The sequence below is a fragment of the Lynx rufus genome, unplaced genomic scaffold, assembly GCF_022079265.1.
Source record: "Lynx rufus isolate CCGP_SWC_20201006 ecotype Redwood Valley unplaced genomic scaffold, mLynRuf1.p SCAF_6, whole genome shotgun sequence".
Classification (NCBI taxonomy): Eukaryota; Metazoa; Chordata; class Mammalia; order Carnivora; family Felidae; genus Lynx; species Lynx rufus.
In genome coordinates, this window is record NW_025814878.1 from 122,378,268 (window position 1) to 122,401,263 (window position 22,996).

Sequence of the window (22,996 nt, forward strand, 5' to 3'; positions counted from 1 at the left end):
GCAATACACTTTCACTGCTTTTCTCAAGATGACACCCCTTCTATACCTCTGTGTCATGTTTAATCTGTAGAACATCTTGCCGCTAATCTGCTACGTTGATAGTATAATGCTAATAGGACAGCAGGAAATAGCAGGCACCTAGATACCTTGATGTAATATATGTGCATTGGAAAGTGGGAGATAAGTTCCATAAATATGTTAGAGTACAGTGGTTTAATCAAGTTTCCAATATATGGTGTAGCATTCTGGGCATGATAGGATATCCCCTCTGAAATGAAATACAAGTTTTCTGCTTTGCACCCCAACCTTGAATTAAGAAGTGCAAAGCTTGGTGAGTATCTTTCTATTATGAAGATAACTGATTCCAAATATAGTTGTACTACTCCAACCCATGTACTGGGTAACCACAAGGTTGCCAGTTTTGCATGCGTCCCAAAGCAAGAGAAGTTTTTTTGTTTTTTTGTTTGTTTGTTTGTTTGTTTGTTTTCCCAGCTGGTTAATGCTACAGTACAAAAAGCTGTGTCACTTGGGATTTATGATATAGTACCTCAAAATGTCTGCAATAGAACACTGCTGTATAGAGCTTATAGCAAGACCTGGTGGAGGAAATATCACAGGTCCTCTGAGTTTGGAATAAATCCATGTCTGTCCCTTTGAGAAGAGGCTTTGGCTTGCTGCTAGTACCTTTTAGAACTGAATGCACATGAAACTTGGGTTGTGCATCATGAACTTGTTTTGACCTATGAATCCACCAGTTAGTCATATCCAAAAATACTTCATCATCAGTAGCTGTGAACTATCCAAAGTGGACCTGAGCCAGTCCTGAAAGTATAATTTGCATTCACAAGTGGCATCTTGTCCCATGGCATCCAGTCCTGCAGTATCATCAGCTGTCTTTCAACCTACACGTATGGCCTCATGTGATATAACAGGACCAGATGACTGAGGAAGAAAACTTGACATTAGTCTACAGATAGTTCTGCATGATGTGTGGATTCTGGTCAGAGGAGGACCACTACAGCATCACATCCCCAATTAGAGATGACCCTGAAGCACGATGGGGAAGAGAAATTGTCTCAAGGGCAGAATTCTGAGTGGTGCATCTGACTTGCATTTTACCTGGAAGGAAAGGTGGCTGGATATCCGTATCTACACTAATTTGTAGGCAGCGTCTGGATGCTTAGCCAGATGGTCAGGACATGGAAAGCTCAAAATAAGAGAATTACTGACAAGGAGGTTTGGGATAAATACTTGTGGCTGGAACTTTCGGAAAAGTCCCAGAGCATGGAGACTCTTGCCTCATGATATTCACCAAAAGACCCCTCAGCAGAGGTAGGTAGCATGGCCCAGTCTGTGGATGCCATTCAGTTTCTTTCTCCAGCCACCTACACCTGGGAGGAGCAGTCATTCACCTGGTGAAAGCTGATAGTGTTAGACTCCTTTCATGATGGAGAAGGCAGTGTTTCTTCCTCATGAGAGTAGATGCTTTCAAAATATGAACTTCTTTTTCAACCTTTCTTTACTTCTTCTAAAGACATCATCAATGGGCTTACTGAACTATGTTTCATCTGGTATTCCACTCAACTTTGCTTCTGACCAAGAAATTTCATTTTACACCAAAAGGAGAGAGCCCATGGCTTTGCCCAAGGAGCAAACTGGTTTTACTATGTTGCTCAGCCCCAAGAAGCAGCCAGTCCTAAAGAATGTAGAATGGTCTATGGAAGAGTCACAGCACCAGGTGAGAGACAACACTCTGTGAGTCTTCATTGCTACTCCAAAGGAGGTTGGATATGTCTTGAACCAGTGATTAATAGATCCAGAATACAGTAAGTGGGACAACAAACCTCACTATTAATCTTAAAGATCATTTGCAACAATCATATAAATCCACCAGATCTCAGATCCCTCATACATAAAGATTTCCATCAATGTATAGGGAAAGAATCCCAATAAACTGAAGCTCTGAAGGCAAAAAAAAAAAAAAAAGAAAGAAAAATAGAATGGGTAGGAGAGGAATTTATACATAGAAACTATGGCCTTCTGGCCAATAATACTGTAATAACTCCTTTTGTGTTTTGTTTCTCTGTTAGGTATGAACTAACCAACTAGTATGAATACTAACCAATTTTCCTTTTCTCCTCACTCTTTCCTCTGCTACTTTACATAGAGTATATCATCACTTGTTAACTGTTGTATTTTGATGTTTGGGTTTGAGAAACTAAAATAAAATTGGAACTGAACTGGAGGAGAGAACACTGCCAGATATCAAAGGCTATTAGGAGACGAGTTGGGGTCTCTTCTCTTCAGGAAAAGATGAACATGTTTGTACATTAATAGTTGCATTATGTGAGGGAAGCATGTTACTACTCTTGCTGGTGAGAAGTTCACCACAGAGGAATGGTGTATGTGGATGCTGAGTTGCCCGACAGTAGGACTACAATAGATCCCGTGGACCAGCTCTCAGCATCCATTCCAGTTTCCCAGTGGTATGCCAACCCCCACCCCCACCCCGCCCCTGCAAAGGCCACAGAGGTAAAAGTTGCATTTCCCATATTGCATTGTCACTCAGATTTGTCAACTTGATGCACTTGGGCCAGACTTGAACTGGAAACTGAGAGGAGTAGAAAGAGAGGTAGGTGTGAAAGATCATTTGGGATATGGATCTTGGCAAGGCTGTTACCAACAACCTGTTCTGGCAGCTCCCTTCAGTTCTTCTGATTGCTGCAAGGGCCAGTGTTCTAATCCTTTGCCTTCTGTTCCAGTGGCAAAGCTTCCAGTCATAGCAGAAGCTACAAATATGAGTTTGAGGACCAAGAATTGTTGAGACTTCCACATAGACAGCTAACATCTAAGTCCTGGTATCAGATCCTTTTCTGCTTAAGCTAGCTAGCTGATGCTCTAGGAGGGGTCAATGTTGATGACAGAAGCTCTAGAAACATAAAAACTGATTTCTACTCATTTAGACACCCTGGAGTACTTATGGACACTTATACTGAGAAATAAAGAGAGTATACCAATTGTATAAGCCTATTATGTAAAGGGTATTTTTCAAAAGGCTTTGGAAAATGCATTGGTCTAGTGAGTCATTAGGACCCTTCACCTCTGAAAATGATTAGGGCTCAAAACACACATTGTATTTGTATTTAACAATGTGAAATCAGTACAAATATAAATGTGCTCTCATGGCTGAGAGGCAGCATTCCCAGTGGTTTGGTGGACTAGAGCAGGTGACCTGGGTTCAAAGAGTGTGTCTCCTGCTTGCCAATTATGGGATGTTAAACAAGTCACCTACCCTCCCTGGGCTTTATTTTTTGATTCTGTAAATTGGGGATAATTATAGTACCTGGATCACAGGGGTGTTACAAAGATGAACTGAATTTGTATATGTAAAATGCTTGAAGCAGTGTCTGTGGACTAGTAAATACTCCACATGTTTGCTGTTATTATTGTTACTATTATTTGACATTAACATATTGGCTTCTGGACTTTATGGTGAAAGGAAAGATGCAGAAAATATGAGGACAGAAATAAAAAGATATAAAGCGCTTTGTTGGAGACAATATAATATTTTTAGGTCTCAAATGTCCCCTAGAGATAATCCCTTATAGGAGTACCTGATGTTGTGTTGCCAGCCCACAAGGCTGATGTGCCTATGGGAATCCCATTTCATGGAGAATTTGTTATTTCCACAACATGCTGCTTCAACCAGGAAGTTCTCTGCCCAAGAATCAGCACACCTGTGGGTAAGGTCTGCCTCTACCACTGCTACTTACTCACTGTGAGTTTAGTGCCCATGACTTTAGTTCTATTCTCCGCTGAGCGAACCTATTAGCTGGAAATAGTAAACCCTTCCTAACCACCTCCCAGGGATATCATCAGGCTGGATATAATTATGGGTATGAACATCTTCTGTGCGACTTTAAAGGACATGTGAGAATAAAGGGCATCCCGATGGTCATGGCCATTGGTCAATGCTGGTCTATGTCTGCACTGTCTAATATAGTAGGTACCAGCTTTATGTGGCTATTGAGCATTTACAATGTGGCTGGTATAACTGAGGCATTGAGTTTTATTTTTATCTATTTTTAAAAAATGTTTATTTATTTATTTTTGAGGGAGAGAGACCATGTGTGCAACTTGGGCGGGGGGGGGGGGGGCGGGCAGGGCAGACACAGATGGAGTGAGAGAGGGAGAGAGAGAGAATCCCAAGCAGGTTCCATATTGCCAGTGTGGAGCCTGACACGGGACTCCAAATCACGAACCATGAGATCGTGACCTGAGCCGAAACCAAGAGTTGGACACTTAACTGAGTGAGCCACACAGGCACCCCACATTTTATCTATTTTTAAATGGTTTAGATTTAAGCAGCCATATGTGGCTAGTGACAGAACATTGGACTACAGAGCTCTAGACTGTTAGCTCCAAAAAGTCAGGAACTGTGTCTTCTTCCCCACTGTGACCAGAATGCTCAGGTCATTGACCCCAAATATAATGTGTTAAGTAAATTAATGTTCCAGTGACCAAAAGTCTGGTTGCTGTCATTTCCATATATGTGAAAAGTTGATTCTGTTTCTGTAGGTATTGCCCAGAATGACAATAACTTCTCGAGACAATGTGGCAAGGATGGAAAAGGAGAGAAAGGTAAATGTTAGGTCTACTCCAGTGGATCCTGTCTCCTCAGGTCTGCAAGTGAGAACCTACAGGGGTCATTGCAAGGTCACATGTGGAACCTGGTAATTCAACTGTTGAGAACTACTTTGTACAGTATAATGTCAGTGCTCTGTCTGGTCTCACTGGATCCATCTTGGAGGGCACCCCTGCCCACTTTAGTGTGCTTTTGCTTCAACATCCAGCATCTGCAGCTCTTCTGGGCAGGACTGACCTCAGACTCATCTGCTCCACCCTGCAGCACACAGAGAGCTAGAAGCACCCAAGAACCGCCAGGTACTCTTAACCATTGAATGAAGGCTACGCAAGCATAAGGGCTCAGCTCCATTGCTGTAGGGTTGGGAGACTGTGATGTGTAAACTACATTCCAGGGTTCTCTGCAGAATTGGGCTGAAGTTGCACTGGGTAAACTTTGCCTGAAAGTGCATCCTTCCTGGCTTCTTCCCCCTCCTGGTTTTGTTGCCCCTACTCCTCCCTGCTCTCCCAGGAACCTTCCTTGAAAATGGGTTGCACACAAATCATCCTCCAAATTTTTTCTCTGGAGAACCTGAAATAAGAAGGCGTTTTGCTTAACAAATCCAAAATAATGAATAAAATTACCAGTTTGCTAACTGAATCTATAAGTAATATCTCTCAAGGCATAGCACTCACCCCTAGTACTCTTAGGGAACCAAGCTGAAGTTAAAATGTCACTGGGTGAACCAAGAATCAGAGCAGAGTGTGGGAGGATTTTCAGTGATGTTTCTATTAACACCAGGTACCCTGACAGCTAATCAGTCATCATAAGAGAAATATCCTGGAGAGATGGTACTGGAACCAGCCTCCTTCCCCTTCAGCAGAGACCCAGAGACACATTATTTGGCTCCCTTCAGGGTATGTGCCCAGAAGTCTCCACCCTTTGCTTTGGATGACACAGTAGTATCTCAGGCTGTGACCACACACTGGAACAGTAACATGGCCAGTTCTCTTTCAGTCTCTGCATTCCAGGCATGTTTTCTTAAGGCTACACCCTTGTCTCCATGTTAGTCAGGATTTTCCAGAGAAACAGAACCATAGGCTATATAATAGATAGATTTATTTTAAGGAACTGGGTCATGCAATTGTGAGGGCTGGGAAGTCTGAGATTTGCAGATCAGGCAGAAAGCTGTAGGCTCAAAGAAGAGGCTGAAGGCATCTGGGGGCAGAATTCCCTCTTCCTCGGGGGAAGTTGGTCTTTTTCTCTTCAGGCCTTTAATTGACTGGAGAGGCCCACCCACAGGGTAGAGGGTAATCTGCTTTACTCAAACTCTACTGATTTAAATGTTAATCTCATCTAAAAAATAATGCCTCCATGGCAACATTTAGACTGATGTTTGATAAAATTTGGGTGCCATGGCCAAATCAAGTAGGCACATAAAATTAATCATCATAGCCACTTTGAATTGTTTTGCACGTAAATTTAGCATGCAGTCTGTCTTCCCTTGGAAAGATGGTCAGCTCACTAGTCATGCAAAAAGCCATCACTCCATGTGTTTAATCTCATTTATCTTATGTTGGGTCTTATTGACTTTAACTTTCTGACTTGAATCCAAAATTTGCAAATCAATATATTATCTTATTGATTTGAAATTTTGCCTACCAAAGAAGTTCATTAGAGACTCAGTACCCCAGAGTTTTATTGGGAAATGGTCAGGTAGGCATCCTCCAATGACTATCTGAGTTTTTTTAAAAGATGCAATGATAATTTTGGAGAGACAGTAGCATTTCAACACATGTTACTTAAAAATTGGATATCCAGAGCACCTTGGTGGCTCAGTCCATTAAGTGTCCAACTTTGGCTCAGCTTATGATTTCATGGTTCATGGGTTGGAGCCCCGCAACCAGCACTGTACTGACAGTTCAGAACCTAGAGCCTGCTTTAGATTCTGTGTCTCCCTCTCTCTCTGCCCTTCCCAGGTTCTCTCTCTCTCTTTCAAAAATAAATCAACATTTTAAAAAATTTTTTAAAAATGGATATCCAGGGTGCCTGGGTGGCTCAGTTGGTTAAGCATCCAACTTAGACTCAGGTCATTATCTCATGGTCTGTGGGTTTGAGCCCTTCATTGGGCTCTGTACTGACAGCTGCAAGCCTGGAGCCTGCTTCAGATTCTGTGTCTCCCTCTCTCTTTGACCCTCCCCCACTCATGCTCTGTCTCTCTCTCTTTTTCAAAATTAAATAAACATTAAAAAATTTAAATATTGGATATCCATAAGCCACAAAATGAACACTTACCTAATCTCATGCTTCATATAAAAGTTAATTCGACTTCTGGGTTTCTAATCCAACATGGAAAGAGCTTGGAACTCATCACTCTTACCCCACAAAAAGAAAAAAAAGTTGAGCAAACTGATAATCCACAACTCTTCTGAGACCCAAGAGAAAACTGAGGTCACAGGGCAAATTGTTGCCCCAAAACTTGAAAAACAGGTAAATACAGATCATAGCCTGACTAAAGAGAATTATAGCTTACTGGAAGCAGAAGCCATTGGAGCAAGTAACTAATGGACAGGAAAGCTTCAATGGTAATTGAATAATTCTTTGAGGCTGAGTGTGGACTAGCTTGAGATCCAAAAAATCCTGGGGGCCTTTGGCGGCTGAGGGGGAAGGTGGTGGTGTCCACACTTTCATGAATTTTACCTCTAAAATCTTCACCAGGTTCTCAGTGAAGAGGAAAACTAACCATTCTGAAATACACCTGAAGAACATCTCTTCTTATTAATGAAGGCCTTCCCTCAAAGGAAGCTACTCTACCAGAGACTTAACAAATGTGAGGGAAAGGAAATACCCAACTCTAGCCCCCTATAGCCTTCCTGCCTCACCTCAGGCAGAATAAAAAGCTGAGAAGTACTTGTGAAGGTCACAGTCCAGGGGAACAGGTTCACTAAAAGACTGACTGAATCCTACTCACAGGATCCACCACACCTTACCACCAAACCGACAGTTTCTTGTATATTGACAGGGAATTATGGCTGGAAGAATTGTAAGCCTAAGACTCTATTTAAGAAGGAGTCTCTGGGAAAGCCCCAAGATAACAGAAGGAAATGCAAAACAAGAACACTAGGGGAAATTGAAGACTCAGAAAGCTACAGGTAAGCCATATTAAACACAACATAACTCCTAGTCAGAAAAGCATAAAATTTTACCGTAAAGACCTTTTGCCTCAGTTCCTATTACCAATAGGTATCCATTTCTGGCCTTCAAAATAAAATTAAAAGCTTGTCAAAGATTTTTTTTTTTTAAATCAAAGAGACAAAGCAAACATCAGAACCAGATTCAGATATGACCAGGAATTTAAAATAACTGAATAATATGCTGAAGGCTCTAATGGAAAAAAAAGTGCACAACATGCAAGAACAGATGGATAATATAAACCAAGAGAAATAAGCTTTAAGAAATAAACCCAAAAGTAAATGCTAGAAATCAAAAACACTGTCACAGAAATGAAGAATGCCTTTGATGGGCTCATTTGTACACTGGACACAGCCAAGGAAAGAATTAGCTTTAAGCTATGCCAATAGAAATTTCCAAAACTGAAATGCAAAGAGAAAAAAAATAAATAAAAAGAGAAAGAACATAATATCCAATAACTATGGGACAATTACAAATTATAATTGTGTGTTAACATACACATAATGAGAATACCAAAAAAGAAGAAAAAGAGGAACGAACAGAAGAAATATTTGAGGCAATAAAGGTGGAGAATTTTTAAAAATTAATTACAGAAACCAAACTATGGATGCAAAAGGCAGAGAACACCAATAGAGATAAATACTAAAAAGTCTCTACCTAGGCATAGCATATTCACACTGTAGAAAAACAAAGACAAAGAGAAAATCTTGAAAGAAGCCAGGGTGGGGGCAAGAGGGGCAGACATTTTACCTATAGAGGAGCAAAGAATTACATCAGACTTCTCTTCAGACTTTTTTCACAGTTGACATGATTCTCTAAATAGAATATCTGAAAGAACTGACAAAAACTTGTGACACTAATAAAAGATTATAGCAAGGTTGCGGGATACAAGGTTAATATACAAAAGCCAACTGGTTTCCTTTACACCAGCAATGAACAAGTAGAATTTAAAATTTAAAACACAATACCATTCACATTAGCACCCCCTAAGATAAAATACTTTTGTATTCATCTAACGAAACATGTACAAGAGCTATATGAGGGAAACTATAAGACTCTGATGAACAATTTCAAAGTAGAAATAAATGGAGAGATATTCCATGTTCATGGATAGGAAGTCAAGATATCAGTTCTTCCCAACTTGGTTTATAGATTTAGTGCAGTCCCAATCAAAATCCTAGCAAATTACGTTGTGAATATTGACAAACTGACCCTAAAGTTAGATGGAGAGGTAATAGGCCCAGAATAGCCAACACAACATTTAAGGAGAAGACCAAAGTTCTTTAAGATTTACTATAAAGCTACTGTAATCAGGATAATGTGGTATTAGTGAAAGAATAGACAAAAAGATCAATACAGAATAGAAAGTCCATAAATAAACCCACATAAAGAGTCAACTGATCTTTGATGAAGGTGCAAAGGCAGTACAATAGAAAATAGTCTTTTCCACAAACAGTGCTGGAACAACTGAATATTCACATACAAAAAAAAAAATTAATCTAGACCAAGACTGCTACACACTCCACAAAATATTAACTCAAAATCTCATTCTTAAATGTGAAATTCAAAACTGTAAAACTCCTAGAAGATAAAATGGGTGAAAACCTAGAAGACCTTGGGTATAGCAATGAATTTTATTTATTTATGTATTTATGTATTTGTGTATGTATGTATTTATTTATTTATTTATTTATTTATTATTTTTTAGAGAGAGGGAGAGGAAGGGAGAAAGCTTGGGCAGGGGAGAAGCACAGAGGAGAGAGATAGAGAGAAAGAGAGAATCTCAAGTAGGTTCCACACTAGTGTGGAGCCTGACATCGGGCTCAATCCTACGAACCTGGGATCATGACCTAAACTGTAATCAAGATCAGAAGCTCAACAGACTGAACTACCCAGGTGCCTCAGCAATGACTTTTTAGATACAATACTAAAGGCATGATCCATGAAAGGAAGAAGTGATAAGCTAGATTTTATTAAAACTAAAGGGAAAATGTCAAGAGAATGAGAAAGAAAGCCACAGACTGAGAAAATGTTTACAAAGGACACATGTGATAAAGTACTATTTTCCAAATATACAAAGAACTCTTAAAATTCAGTAATAAGTAAGGGATCCTGGGTGGCTTAGTCAGTTGAGCATCCAACTTTGGCTCAGGTCATGATCTCACAGCTCATGAGCTAGAGCCCTGCATCAGGCTCTGTGTTGATGGCTCAGAACCTGGAGCCTGCTTAGGATTCTATGTCTCCCTCTCTCTCTGCCCCTCCCCAGCTCGCACTCTGTCGGTCTGTCTGTCTCTCTCAAAATAAACATTAAAAAAATTTTTAATAAAAAACAATTCAACAATAAGTAAACAAACAAAAATTTGGCCAAAGACCTTAACAGATGCCTCATCAAAGAAGATATACAGATGGCAAATAAACATACACAAACATCATATGTCATCAAGGAAATAAAAATTAAAAGCAGCAATGAGATAGCACTATACACCTATTAGAACGGCCAAAATCCAGAATATTGACACCAAATTTTAGTGAGGATGTGGAGTAACAGGAATTCTGATTCATTATTAGTGGAAATGCAGTACGGTATAGTAATTTTAGAAGAGAGTTTGGCAGTTTCTTACAAAATTAAACATAATGTTGTCATATGACCAGCAACAACACTCCATGGTATTTACCAAAAAAAAGTTGAAAACTTATGTCCACACAAAAAACTACACAAGGATATTTAGAGCAGCTTTTTCAAAGTTGCCAAAACCTGGGAGCACCCAACATGTCCTTTAGTGGGTGAACGGATAAATAAATTGTGGTACATCCAATGAAATATTCTGCACTATGATCCATCAAATCATGAAAAGACATGGAGGTCCCTTAAATGTATATTATTTAGTGAAAGAAGCTAATCTAAAACGGCTATGTACTGCATGATTCTAACTCTATGACATCCTGGAAAAATCAAAACTATGGAGGCAGTGAAAAGATAAGTGGTTGCCAGGGGTTAGTTGGGGGTGGTGGGGAGAAGGGGTGAGTAGGTGGAACACTTAAGATTTTTAGAGCAGTAGAAATACTCTGTATGATATCATAGTGATGGATATATACCATTATATATTTGTGCAAATCCATAGCATGTACAATAAGAGTGAACTATAATGTAAACTATGGACATTGAGTAATTACGGTGTGTCAATGTAGGTTCATCAATTGTAACAAATACATCACTGTGGTAAGGAATGTTGCTATTGGGGGAGGTGATGTATCTGTAAGGGTAAGAGGTATACATGGGAAATCTCTGTACCTTCCTCTCAATTTTGCTGTGAACCTAAAACTGTTCTAAAAAAAAAAATAGTCTTATAAAAATAACATATTGCAGGGTGCCTGGGTGGCTCAGTCAGTTAAGTGTCCAACTTCAACTCAGGCAATGATCTCACAGCTTGTGGATTCAAGCCCCACCGTGAGCTATGTGCTGACAGCTCAGAGCCTAGAGCCTGCTTCGGATTCTGTCTCCCCTCTCTCTGCCCTCTCCTGCTGGTGCTCTGTCTGTCTCTTTCTCTCAAGAATAAATAAACATTAAAAAATTTTCTTTTAAAAGAACATATTGCTATTTATATTAGCATCAACTAAAAATGAAATAGGCTTAAAGCTAATAAAATATTTATAGGATCTATGTGAGGACGACTACAAATCTCTGGTAAAAGAAATTTTAAAAAGATCTAAATATGGAGTGCCTGAGTGGGTCAGTTGAGTGAGCATCTGATTTCAGCTCAGGTCATGATTTCGTGGTCCATGAGTTCAAGCCCCATGTCGGGCTCTGTGCTAACAGCTCCGAGCCTGGAACCTGCTTCAGATTCTATGTCTCCCTCTCTCTCTCTGCCCCTCCCCTGCTTACACTCTGTCTCCCTCATTCTCAAAAATAAATGAATGTTAAAAAGTTTTTTAAAAAAATTAAAAAATCTAAATGAATGGAAAGATATCCACGTTCATGGATAGGAAGACTCAAAATTGTTGAGATGTCAGATCTTTTTAATTTGATCTATAAAGTCAGTACAGTCACTATCAAAATTCCAGCTAGTTATTTTTTGGATGTTGAAAATGATTCCAAAGTTAATATGGAGACGTGAAAGACCCAGAGTGGCCAACACAATACTGAAAAAAAAAAAAAAAAGAAAGAAAGTCAGCGGACTAATATTACCTGACTTTAAGCTTCTATAAAACTACTGTAATCAAGACAGCACGATATTGGTGAAAGAATGAACAGATTGAGCAGTGGAACAGAATTGAGGGCCAAGAAATAAACCCGCACAAATATAATCAACTAATCTTTGACAAAGGAGCAAAGGTAAGTCAATGGAGAAAGGACAGTCTTTTTAACAATAATGCTGGAAAAACTGGACATCCGTATGTAAAAAAAGGTAAGGTAATATCTAAATTAAAATCCTCCCAGGAGGGTGCCTGGGTGGCTCAGTCCGTTAAGCATCTGACTTTGGCTCAGGTCATGATCTCTCAGTCTGTGAATATGAGCCCGGTGTCGGGCTCTGTGCTGACGGTTCAGAGCCTGAAGCCTGCTTTGGACTCTGTGTCTCCCTCTCTGTCTGCCCTACCTCCGCTTGCGCGCTCTCTCTCTCTCTCTCTCTCTCTCAAAAATAAATAAACATTAAACAAAATCCTCCGGGGCGCCTGGGTGGCTCAGTCTGTTAAGCATCTGACTCTCGGTTTCAGCTCTTGCCATGATCTCAGAGACACCTGGGAGCCTACTTGGGCTTCTCCATCTCCCTGTCTCCCTGCGCATTCCTCACTCATGCTCTCTCGGTCTCTCTCTCTCTCAAAACAAACAAACAAACTATATATATATATATATATATATACACACACACACACACACACACACACACACACACACATATATATACGTATATATATATTCCTCCAAAAGTTTTCATTACTGGTACTGGAGGCTTTCCTGAGAGCAAATTTGGAAGCAAGAAGTGAGGGGGTAAGCACTGGTCACCACAAAGTTGTTTTGTTATGTTTGGGTAGAGGTGGGAGGTGGACATCTAGGAAGACAGTCATTGGAATGAGAAAGAAATGCAGAAACTGGAGGCTGGGGTCCCTGAAGAAAAGCTTTCACCCCACTTTACCAAGCTTCACCTCTCCCTTACCCCCGTATTTGATGACATCTTTCATGAATCCATTAACTCCAGAAAGCTTCACCCTGGAAAGCTCTCCCTGGTACCCTGTTCACCTGGGTGAGCAGGTGAGGCCCAGCTCAGCACCACAACCTGGGAACCCTTGTGTTGCATCCCTGGCCAGAATGTGTTGGGAATTCCCCAGAATCATTTCCTTCCTGCTCGATAGTGAAGCAAGAGTGCCTGGCTCATGCTGAGGAGCCCGCGCAAGCTTCCCGGGTCCCCTTTTGCCCTCCTGGAACTTCAACCTGCTTCTCTTTGAGCAAGGTCTGCCCACTGGCTCCACATCTTGGTGCCACAAATGGATCTTTGGCATTCGGGTTAATTAATCTCATCAAAGTGTTCCCTTTTCCTCAGAGTATTTCTCACCCTTGCGTTTGATAGAACATCAGGTCCAGGAGGAAAAGGCAGCACAAAAAATGTCTATTTATCCACCCACCAAACTGTTTTTCCCTCCAGAAACAGCAGGCTGACAGAGATATCGCCTGCTGTCATTCTGATTCCTTTAGTCCTGAGGTCATGAATAGTAATATATGCAAATAGACCACCCTTCCCCTGCCATTGGTCAATAATCTATTACCAAATAAAATCTTACTTGGAGGCTCTGGCTCAGCCCTTAGTGAACAAATCAGGGTTCTAAGCCTTAATTAAACCCTCATTGTTCTGGGTGGTATCTCTCCGGGCAAGGCTGTCCTTTGAAATTCCGATTCCTTGCACAAATAGCATTCTGGCCTGACATCCCCCACCGCACTTTGCTAGTCCAGCTATCTGAGATTAAATTACGCATTTGTCCAGGCTACAGAAAGCTAGTAGAGTTTGTGTCACTCAACTCTTCCTGCACCAGAAATCAACTCCAATTCATTATTTGCATTTATAGATCACAGGACCAAAACAAGTTGTTAGTTTCCCTCCATGCCCTTCTTTTTAAAAAGTGTTCCTGGAAGCCTTTGCTGATGTGACAAATGTGAAAAAGCTGGAGCATGCTGAAGTTTAAAGTTGGTGCTGGCTTTCATCATTGCCTGAATTTTTCCAAGCAGCTTTTGAAGCAGGAGGAACTAAGTTTTCTTGAAAGAGTAAATTTCCCACAGAGAGGTCACCCGTGCACCTTGGATGTTGAAACTTTGTAGTCCTGGCTCTACATGCATGTTTCCACAACACTGAGTCCTGAGGCTAGGTCTAGTCTGGGGTGTTTTAACAGCAGAAGAGCTCAAAGTTTGGGGACATTCTTTATATCTATGGTGATATTTTTTTCAAGCCAGATGATCTGGCAAGTTTTGTGTTACTAACATCATGACAAGCCCCAAAAGATATTAGAATAAAATGACATTTTGTTAAGGTACTATTTTTAGACTGGATGACGGGCACCCCTGAACTAGGCCCCACACGTTGGGGGGACCACTCTCACCTTCTCCTGGATGTGTCCCTCCTTACAGGGCCAGGCATCCCAGGAGCTGAGGGGGAAGTTCCACCTGAGGACAAATTCCCCTTTAATGACTATGCCCAAAGGGTGGCCAAGGGGTGGCTGCAGGAGAGCAGGGGAGGAAAAGTCAATACATATCCTGATGAAGCTAGAGGTGGAGAGAGGAGAAGGGAGGTGAGTGACACATTAGGGTGGGATGTTCCTTTGTTGGGGACAGGCATCTTGAATGGACTGTGTCTTTTGAAAACAATAAAATCACATGAAATAACAATTATATCAGAAAATGCAGAATGAAGGCTACCATTTAACAGCATGAGGCATTTGTGCCAATGGAACTACCAAGGTGGATTTGGAGGGCTAAGTCCAGGCCAACCCTACACAAACCTACAAAGGAGACCCAGCTGGGCACCTCCTATCTCCTCCTTCACCCCTCCCCTCTCAGGGATCCTTGGCTGCCTTCAGCAGTGTCTTGTCTGCTTCCCCATCCCTCACTTGACAGAGGTTCCTGCTGAAGTGTTAAACAACCATGGAGATATTGATAGAATAATGTCTTATGATGTGATGTCTTGGCAATCTTTACATTGACAAAGGAATTCTTGTTCCAACCCAGAGTCTAATCAAACTTGTAAAATATATAAATATTAAAGATCATCATCTCTCCTTACAAGGGAGTGGAGAGCCTGAGGGTGTGAGAAAATGCTGCAGCAGACCAAAGGGCAGGTTGGTAGCTTAACACACACGGATGAAAGTGCACGTGGGAGGCAACTGTTGGACTCAGCACGGTCCTACTGGAGGGAGGCTGACTCACCATAAGAGAAGGTCCACTAGCACTCAACATGGACGAGGGAGAGAAGGAGCTGGGCAAGTCATCTGGGTACCTTCCCTTTCAGAAAACACCATCTTCCTTGATAAATCGACAAGTAAGAGAATCTTTCAGGTGAGCACCAGTGGGCTAGACAAGGAAGGACATTTTGTGAAAGATGGATTCCCATTCCTCTAAAATGTCTTGCTGCTACCACCATGCTGGGGGCCCCCTCCCTCCACCTCCCAGGCAGGGTCAAGGACTTTCTCTCAATTCTTCACAACACTGCAGTAGCACTCTTAGAATGCCCACACCAGAATTCACCAAAATCCCAGGGCCATGTTTCTCAAAGCGTGGGCTTCAGAAGAGCTGTGTCAAAACCACTTGGGGCCCTGTGCATACCTACTAAATGGGAATCCAGAGGTCAGCGGCTCTCCAGATGTGGACTCCTGGCCAGCAGCTGCAGCATTATGTGGGAACTTTTTAGAAACAGATCCTAATTCTTAGGCCCATCCTAGACTTCCTGAATCAGAAATTCTGGGTGTGGGACCCAGAAATCTGTGTTAGCAACCCCTCCAGGGGATTCTGATGGGGAGTAGTGGTTTGCTGTAGGGGTAAGACCCAGCAATTGTAGGGAGCTCCCCAGGTGCTTTTTGACACATAGGTCAATTGAGAAAATGTGGAAATTACAGGGAAACAAACAAAGTCCCATGAGTCTACATAATGTGACTCAGGGATATCGAAAGATCATTCTCTGTGCTGACAGCCCCTTTTACAGTCTTGCAAGCCTCTTCTCACCCTGCCCTGCCTTCACTTGTGACATGACATCTTCAATACCTTCATTAAAAGAGAGTTCTTAAGCCTAGACACTTTGGATCTGTACCAAGAAAGACAAATCCCTTGCTTATTCTTAACTGTGGCCTGCCCTCCTTGTTCTATTATTTTCTGATTATAAGTCTCTTTCCAAATAAATGACCCTGGAGATAAAATCAGATCGGGGATTTTGAATGGAGAGGTAGCTCCTAATGGAGTCTTGGTGTGGAGTCTCTGTAATAACTGTGTTTTCTAGTTTCTGTCTGTATTTGATACTTAGACATCATGGGGCCTTGGTGACCCTGGAGCAACTGCCCCTCCCAAGACTAGCCAATTAGAGATACTAAGACTTAACTGTGCATGTGCCTTCTGTATACAAACCAACCAGTTGGAGCCCACACCCCAACCACTTAAAGGTTCTCACTCTTTAAGCCAATCACCCAGGGTTAGGTACCTGACCACTAGGGATAGTTCTGTGCCCCAGCCCCCCTGAAATTCTTCAATCTAGCCAACCCTAAACCTGTTCACCTTACCTCACTTATTCGTTCCCACAGAAAACACAAATTTAATAAATAAATAAAGGCTCTTGCCACACTTTCTCCCACACCCTCTGCCTCACGACTGACCCTGGTGCTTCGCCATGTTGCCTCATGTCATGGCATGCCCTGCATTCTGGGATTAGTGGTGATAGCCAGCTATCTCTTCAATGGCTGTCATCTGTGGGTCTATTGACCTCACCATACTGAATAATAATAAAGTCTACTATCTAAAACACTCTCTACCTTCCATTAGGAGGCAAGTGGGCAGCTCTGGAGACTCTAAGCTTTGGGCTTACCCCAGAGCTGCCTGGCGTGGGGTGTGCCCTCCCCACACTGAGAGTTGGATTGCATCACCTGCCTCTTTCAGGAGCACAGCTTCCTCTCTCCCAGTGAATTCCCTGGAAGATTCTTCCCTCTGTCCCCACAGAAGGTAAAGCAGTACAGAGGCAGCAACTGAATGAGCATTGGTGGGGCTGCGGTGGTTACTTGACATTGAGGCCAGTCTGCCCAGTCCTCCACTAACTCCTGTGAGACCATGGACAATTTACTTAAATCTACTTGTGTCTCAGTTTTCTCAGCTGTAAAATGGGGATAAAACCCCACTCACTTCCTGTAAGAAATAAAAGAGATAATATACATATGGCTCCCAAAACTATGCTCAGCCCATAGGGATGGTCAGTGAATGTTAGCTGGGGGGTAAGTCATATCCTAGCCATGTCCCATTGGTCTTCTGTTCCTCCTAATGTCACCACCAGGGAGCCCTTTAATTTGGGAGACTTTGAGGAATAAGAAACCAGTATTATATGTAGGTGTGAAAAAAATGTGCTATCAAGTGATGGTGGTCATGAACCAATTTGGGGATGCAGAGGGCCAACTGAGATGGCCCCTTGGTTGAAAGAGACTCCACTCTCTATCTACTCCATCTTTTGACTGTCATTTCTTTCCCAACAGCTTTGGTTTTCAAAGTGTGGTCCCTGGACCAGCAGCATCTGCATCACCTTAGAGCTTGTTAGAAATGAATATTCTTGCCCCCCCACCCTGAACCAGCCACTCTGGGTTTGAGATCCAGTTGTCTGTACTGGAACAATCCCTGTAAGTGATTCACATGCACACTCAAGTTTGAGAACCACTACTCTACAGGAGTCAAACCACACATCCCCCACTAGATCTGAGCTAGCTTCAGGTCTAGAGCAACTTCCCCCAAAGGGATCTGGAATCAGATTTCTAGAGCCTCAAACAAATAAAGACAATATGGCCACCTCTGAAACCTGCTGTCCCCAGGTCCATCTAATTTGCATGAGCCATCCAGATGATGAACATTCCACCTAATACTTCTCTAGTCTGTGACATCTGCCTCAGTTACCCCTCATGTCTTGATTTTCAGCCCTCCCTGTGGACAGTCTTGCCCAGTAGCACTCAAACACCAGACTTACCACTTTTAAATGGTCATCATATCCTTTCTTTCCCAGATCAAACTCTCCAGTGGCACCTTATTGCACATAAAATAGAATGTTCAGCAGTAGAAACAGACTGTTTGACCCGGATGTGATGGTTAATTTTATGTGTCAACTTGACTGGGGTATGGGGTGCCAAGACATTTGGTTAAATGTTATTTTAGTGTGTGTCTGTCAAGGTGTTTCTGGAAGAAATCAGCATTCGAATCAGTGGACTGAGTAAAGCAGATGGCTTTTCCCAATGTGGGTGAGTCTCATCCAATCCGTTGAAGGCCTGAACAGCAACAGAAAAGGCAGAGGTAGGGAGGACCATCTCTCTGCTTGGCTGCTTAATTTGGGACTTCAGTCTTTTCCTGCCGTCAGGTAGGGACTTCTAGCATTCATTCAGCTCTCTTTCTCCTCAGGCCTTCAGGCTTGGACTGAAACTATACCACCAGCTTTCCTGGGTCTCCAGCTTGTAGATGGTAGACATGAAACTTCTTAGCCTCCATAATCAGTCAAGCCAATTCCTTATAATAAATCTCATATTAGTTTTGTTTCCCTGACAAACCTTGAATAATACACTGGACACACAATGTGGACACTTCTTCATCCCAGAGACCTTACATGGCAATCATTTTTTAGACTTCCTGAGCTCTTCCCTGGGGGTTGGGACACAAATGCCTCTGTTCCTGGATCCTAAACTTATCTAGGTGATTCTACCCCCCTAGCCCCACCCAACACCCTGGGCCCCTTCCCAGGGACTCATACCAGCATGTAACTCTCCTGCTTCATCTCTGCTCTTCATTCTCCCCTCTGTCCAGGAAAATGTATGCATGCTCTGGAGGGAAGGAATCACTAGACAGACACTAGCTCCAGCTGGTGATGTAGTCTTCTAAATCTATCAGCAGTCTTAGGTTTTTGAAGTTCAAAAGGCAAGAATAAAATTCTTGGCATTGTCATTCTGTTTTATCCTTTCTCTGAAAAAAAAAAATGGGTAGCTAGCTGATTGAGTAGGAGGATATATAGGGAGGAAAGGAAAAGTCAGTTAACATTTCAAAATATCTTTCTCACCTCACAAACTTCATAATGTAATTAAAATTAGATCTTAGTAGAACGAAATCAGAGGTAACTAATGGAAATGGTGGTCAGGGGCACAATGTGACAAAGTGTTTAAGAGTGCTAGTGATTACCTGGCCCGCATGGTGGCAGGTCTTTCCTACACAAATGAAGCTGATGCTGCAGATTCAGCCAAAGTCCTCATAGCTTACAAGAGTGTTGATGTCCCCAGTGCCTGAGCTCCTTTTCTTCCATGGACACATGGCAACCCAGAACAAAGACCATACTTTCCAGCCTCCCTTGCAGCTAGATGTAGCCTTGTCGATTCTGGCCAGTGAAATATGAGCACAGGTGTCATGTGGTAGTTTAAGGAAACACTCCTTAGAAACAATGTGAGCATAATCTTTGCCTTTTTCACACTTTCCACTTTGTTGGCTGGAATGTAGATGTAATGGCCAGAGCTACAGCAGCTTTTAAGAACTGTAAGGTGGAAGCCACATATCGATGATAATGGAGAATTAGGAAAGAGGGAGCCTGGGTCTTTCGCGATAATGGAACTAGAACACCAACCTTGGCCTGCCTATATTTACCTGAGAGGGAAATAAATTTTTTTTTTTGCTTAAGGTTCTGCTAGTCTGGGTTTTCTCTCATTTTTAACAGAACCTAATCTTAAGATACAATTAGGTACCAGGAGTGGGATTCTAGAGGTGACTTATTGGAAGCTTTGTGGCAGAAGGTAATAAGGACTCAGTGTTTCAGGCTGGAAAGCTGGCCATTCCTATTATTTCAATTGCAAAATATTTGGCAAAATTATCTGTGAGCAATGCCATGCTAAGCCACACTGGAACCTGAGACAGAAGGAAGAGTCAGCAATATGGATCCTGTCTTCATCTAAAATTTTGATACTTTGTCACAGATTATTTGTGTTAATTTTTATTTTTTAAATATGTCTCATCTAGGGGCACCTTGGTGGCTCAGTGGGTTAAATGTCCGACTCTGATTTTGGCTCAGGTTATGATCTCAGGTCATGAGATCAAGTCCTGTATTGAGCTCCATGCTGGGCATGGAGCCTGCTTAGGAATCTCTCTCTCCCTCTGCCCCTTCCCTGCTTGTATGCTTTCTCTCTCTCTCTCTCCCCCCCCAAAAAATTTTTTTTTCATTGAAATATTTATCTTTATCTTGATTACAGGGGAGGGGGGTGGGTGCCCCTTCAAACTTTGTACTTGAGGTGAGAGTTTCACTCACCTCACCCCAGTCCCAGCCCTGCCCATGAGGTTACTTCACATGCCATCCAAGTGTGTACCAGTAGGAGAGATTTAGAATGCTTATGTGTGTTGGTAACTTCTGACACTTTCAACAAAGTCCAACAAGAGAGAATTGACTCTGATTATAGCTAACTTATCTATAGACCAAGTTGAAGAGAGTAACTTTGCAAAGTGAGACTCTTTTTGCCTATGTTCTGTGATCTAACTTCACTGCAAGTTACTCATTGAGACTATCTGAACTGAAAATGTCAACTCCTTCTGCAGCCCAAACTTACGATATTATAAGCAGTGACTTCAAAGTGACAGCCTGTGGCCACAAGTCTTTTTTTAAAGCAACTTCCTAATTTAGGTTATCTCCACTGGACAACAGGAGCCTCTGCAGCAACAAAGTCAAATTAAGGTTTTTGTCTTCCCATTTAAGCCTATAGCATCAGATGGCCTCAAGGAAACCACCATCATGTTGCAAGAGAAGCAGATGGGCAGAGCACAGAGACTGCTGATTCAGTCTTCAGGTTCAAATTTTGTCTAGACAGATATTCATTTGTGATTATTTGCACAAGAAACTGATTAAAGCCAAATAGGGGGAAAGCTTAAATTTTTGAGAACATCAAACTACTAAGAAATCACAAAGCTGGCCTGAAGTAGCCTGAACTGTCAATCCTTGAGCAGAATCCAAACTCCAAACTTGGCCCAGCTGGAAGTATGTGCAACCCATAAAAGGGCACCTTTTCCAATGTCCCCTTCAGATGCCCCTGTACAAGACAACACACAAGGAAGTGCTGTCCCCAACCCCCCACCAGAGGACAGACCCAGAGACTGCAGAGCATAGTGACCATGTGATCATAACCCACAGAGCAGAACCAGGGCTGAAGGGGAAGATGATGCTTCTCTACTCTAGGTGGGATGTCTCCTTGAAAATATAATAAACCCAATAAAAGATCCAAACTTTTGATTTTTGCAGCCAAAGGTCATGAACCTTCTGACCATTTGGGCCTATAACTACTTACTTCCAACATAAACTTCCAAGTCTCTCTCAGGGGGGTTACAGGAGACAATCCCAGCAGAGAAGAGAAGATTTAATGTTCTCTCTCCTACTTTTCTGTATAAATGTGTGAAGTTCAATCTGGACTTTGTAGACACTATCATTCTACATGCCGTGCATGTGTTACATTAATGCTTATTCATATTAAATTGTGTTCTCTCTTTTGTAGTGCAATGGAGTGTCTTTTATTGGCTGGATTGGTTTATTCCAATAGGAGCTACCAGATGGACTAACCAGGGGACACACTCTCCTAACAGAGAAGAGAATCTTCCTGCTCTATCTCCAGGGATTGATACTGGTGCTTCTCATTCTTTCTTTATTGAATTTTTCGCTAAAATTTTAATTGTGATTTCCTTGTTCCTACTCAACATTGTATTTTGGGTGTGTTGAGGGAGATATTTTATCTCTGATTTATAGGTCCCCAGAACATAAGGTACCTATCTGGATTGAAGAAAAAGTCTTAGTATCACCCAGAGATGCCCGCTATTAAACTATGTTTTAAAATATAGGTTTTATTAAGGGCACCTGGGTGGCTTAGTCAGTTAAGTGTTTGACTTCAGCTCAGGTCATGATCTCGCAGTCCGTGAGTTCAAGCCCCACTTCAGGCTTTGTGCTGACAGCTCAGAGCCTGGAGCCTGCTTCAGATTCTGTGTCTCCCTCTCTCTCTGCCCCTTCCTCACTCATGCTTTCTCTCTCTCTCTCTTTTTCTCTCTCTCTCAAAAATAAATAAATCATTAAAAAGCATAAATATGATTTATTTATTTTTGAGAGAGAGAGACAGAGCACAAGTGGGGGATGGACAGTGAGTAAGGGGACACAGAATCTGAAGCAGGCTTCAGGCTCTGCACTGTTGCCACAGAGCCCAATATGGGGCTGAAACTCACAAACCGAGAGATCATGACCTGAACCAAAGTTGGACACTCAACCAACTGAGCCACCCAGGCTAAAACAATTTTTTTAGATAAATAAAATAAAATATAGGTTTTATTATGATCTAGGCCTATAGATCAGGAAACAACAATCCTTGAAAAGAAAGTTTTGTACTCACAGATCCCTAAAGGAAGGGGCACACCAGCCATAGGGGTCACACAGGAAAGCACCAGTGTCATTCTGGAGGCAGAAGTGGGGAACTGGTTTCTGGGGCAAGAAATGGGCGAGGAAGGCTAAAGAGGTTTAGGGTTGTCTAGGTTGAAAGATTTCAATGTGGCACTAGGCCATAGAGGCTGTCCCTAGTTGTCTGGTACCCTGCCTAAGACAGGTGGAGAGTGGCCTAGATATGAGAGCCTGATAAGAAAAATGTTGGAGGTGTGGGCTCTAGACTGGTTGGTTTGCATCTGATAAGCACACTGTAGGTAAATTTTTTACTATTTATAGGAATTAGATAGTTCTGGGAGGGGTAGTTCCTCCAGGGTCAGCAAGACCCCAGATGAAGCTGAGACAGCCACCTTGGCTCATGAGATAGAAGCCACATGTTGAGAATAGCAGAACCACAAAATAGAGGACCAAATCCCTGATGACCATGGACCCTGGGCTGCCTTTATACAAATATAGATAAATATTTATCTCCTTTAATTCACCAATCTTTTCAATTTTCTGACCCTCACAGAAGAACCTAAGTTAATTAATA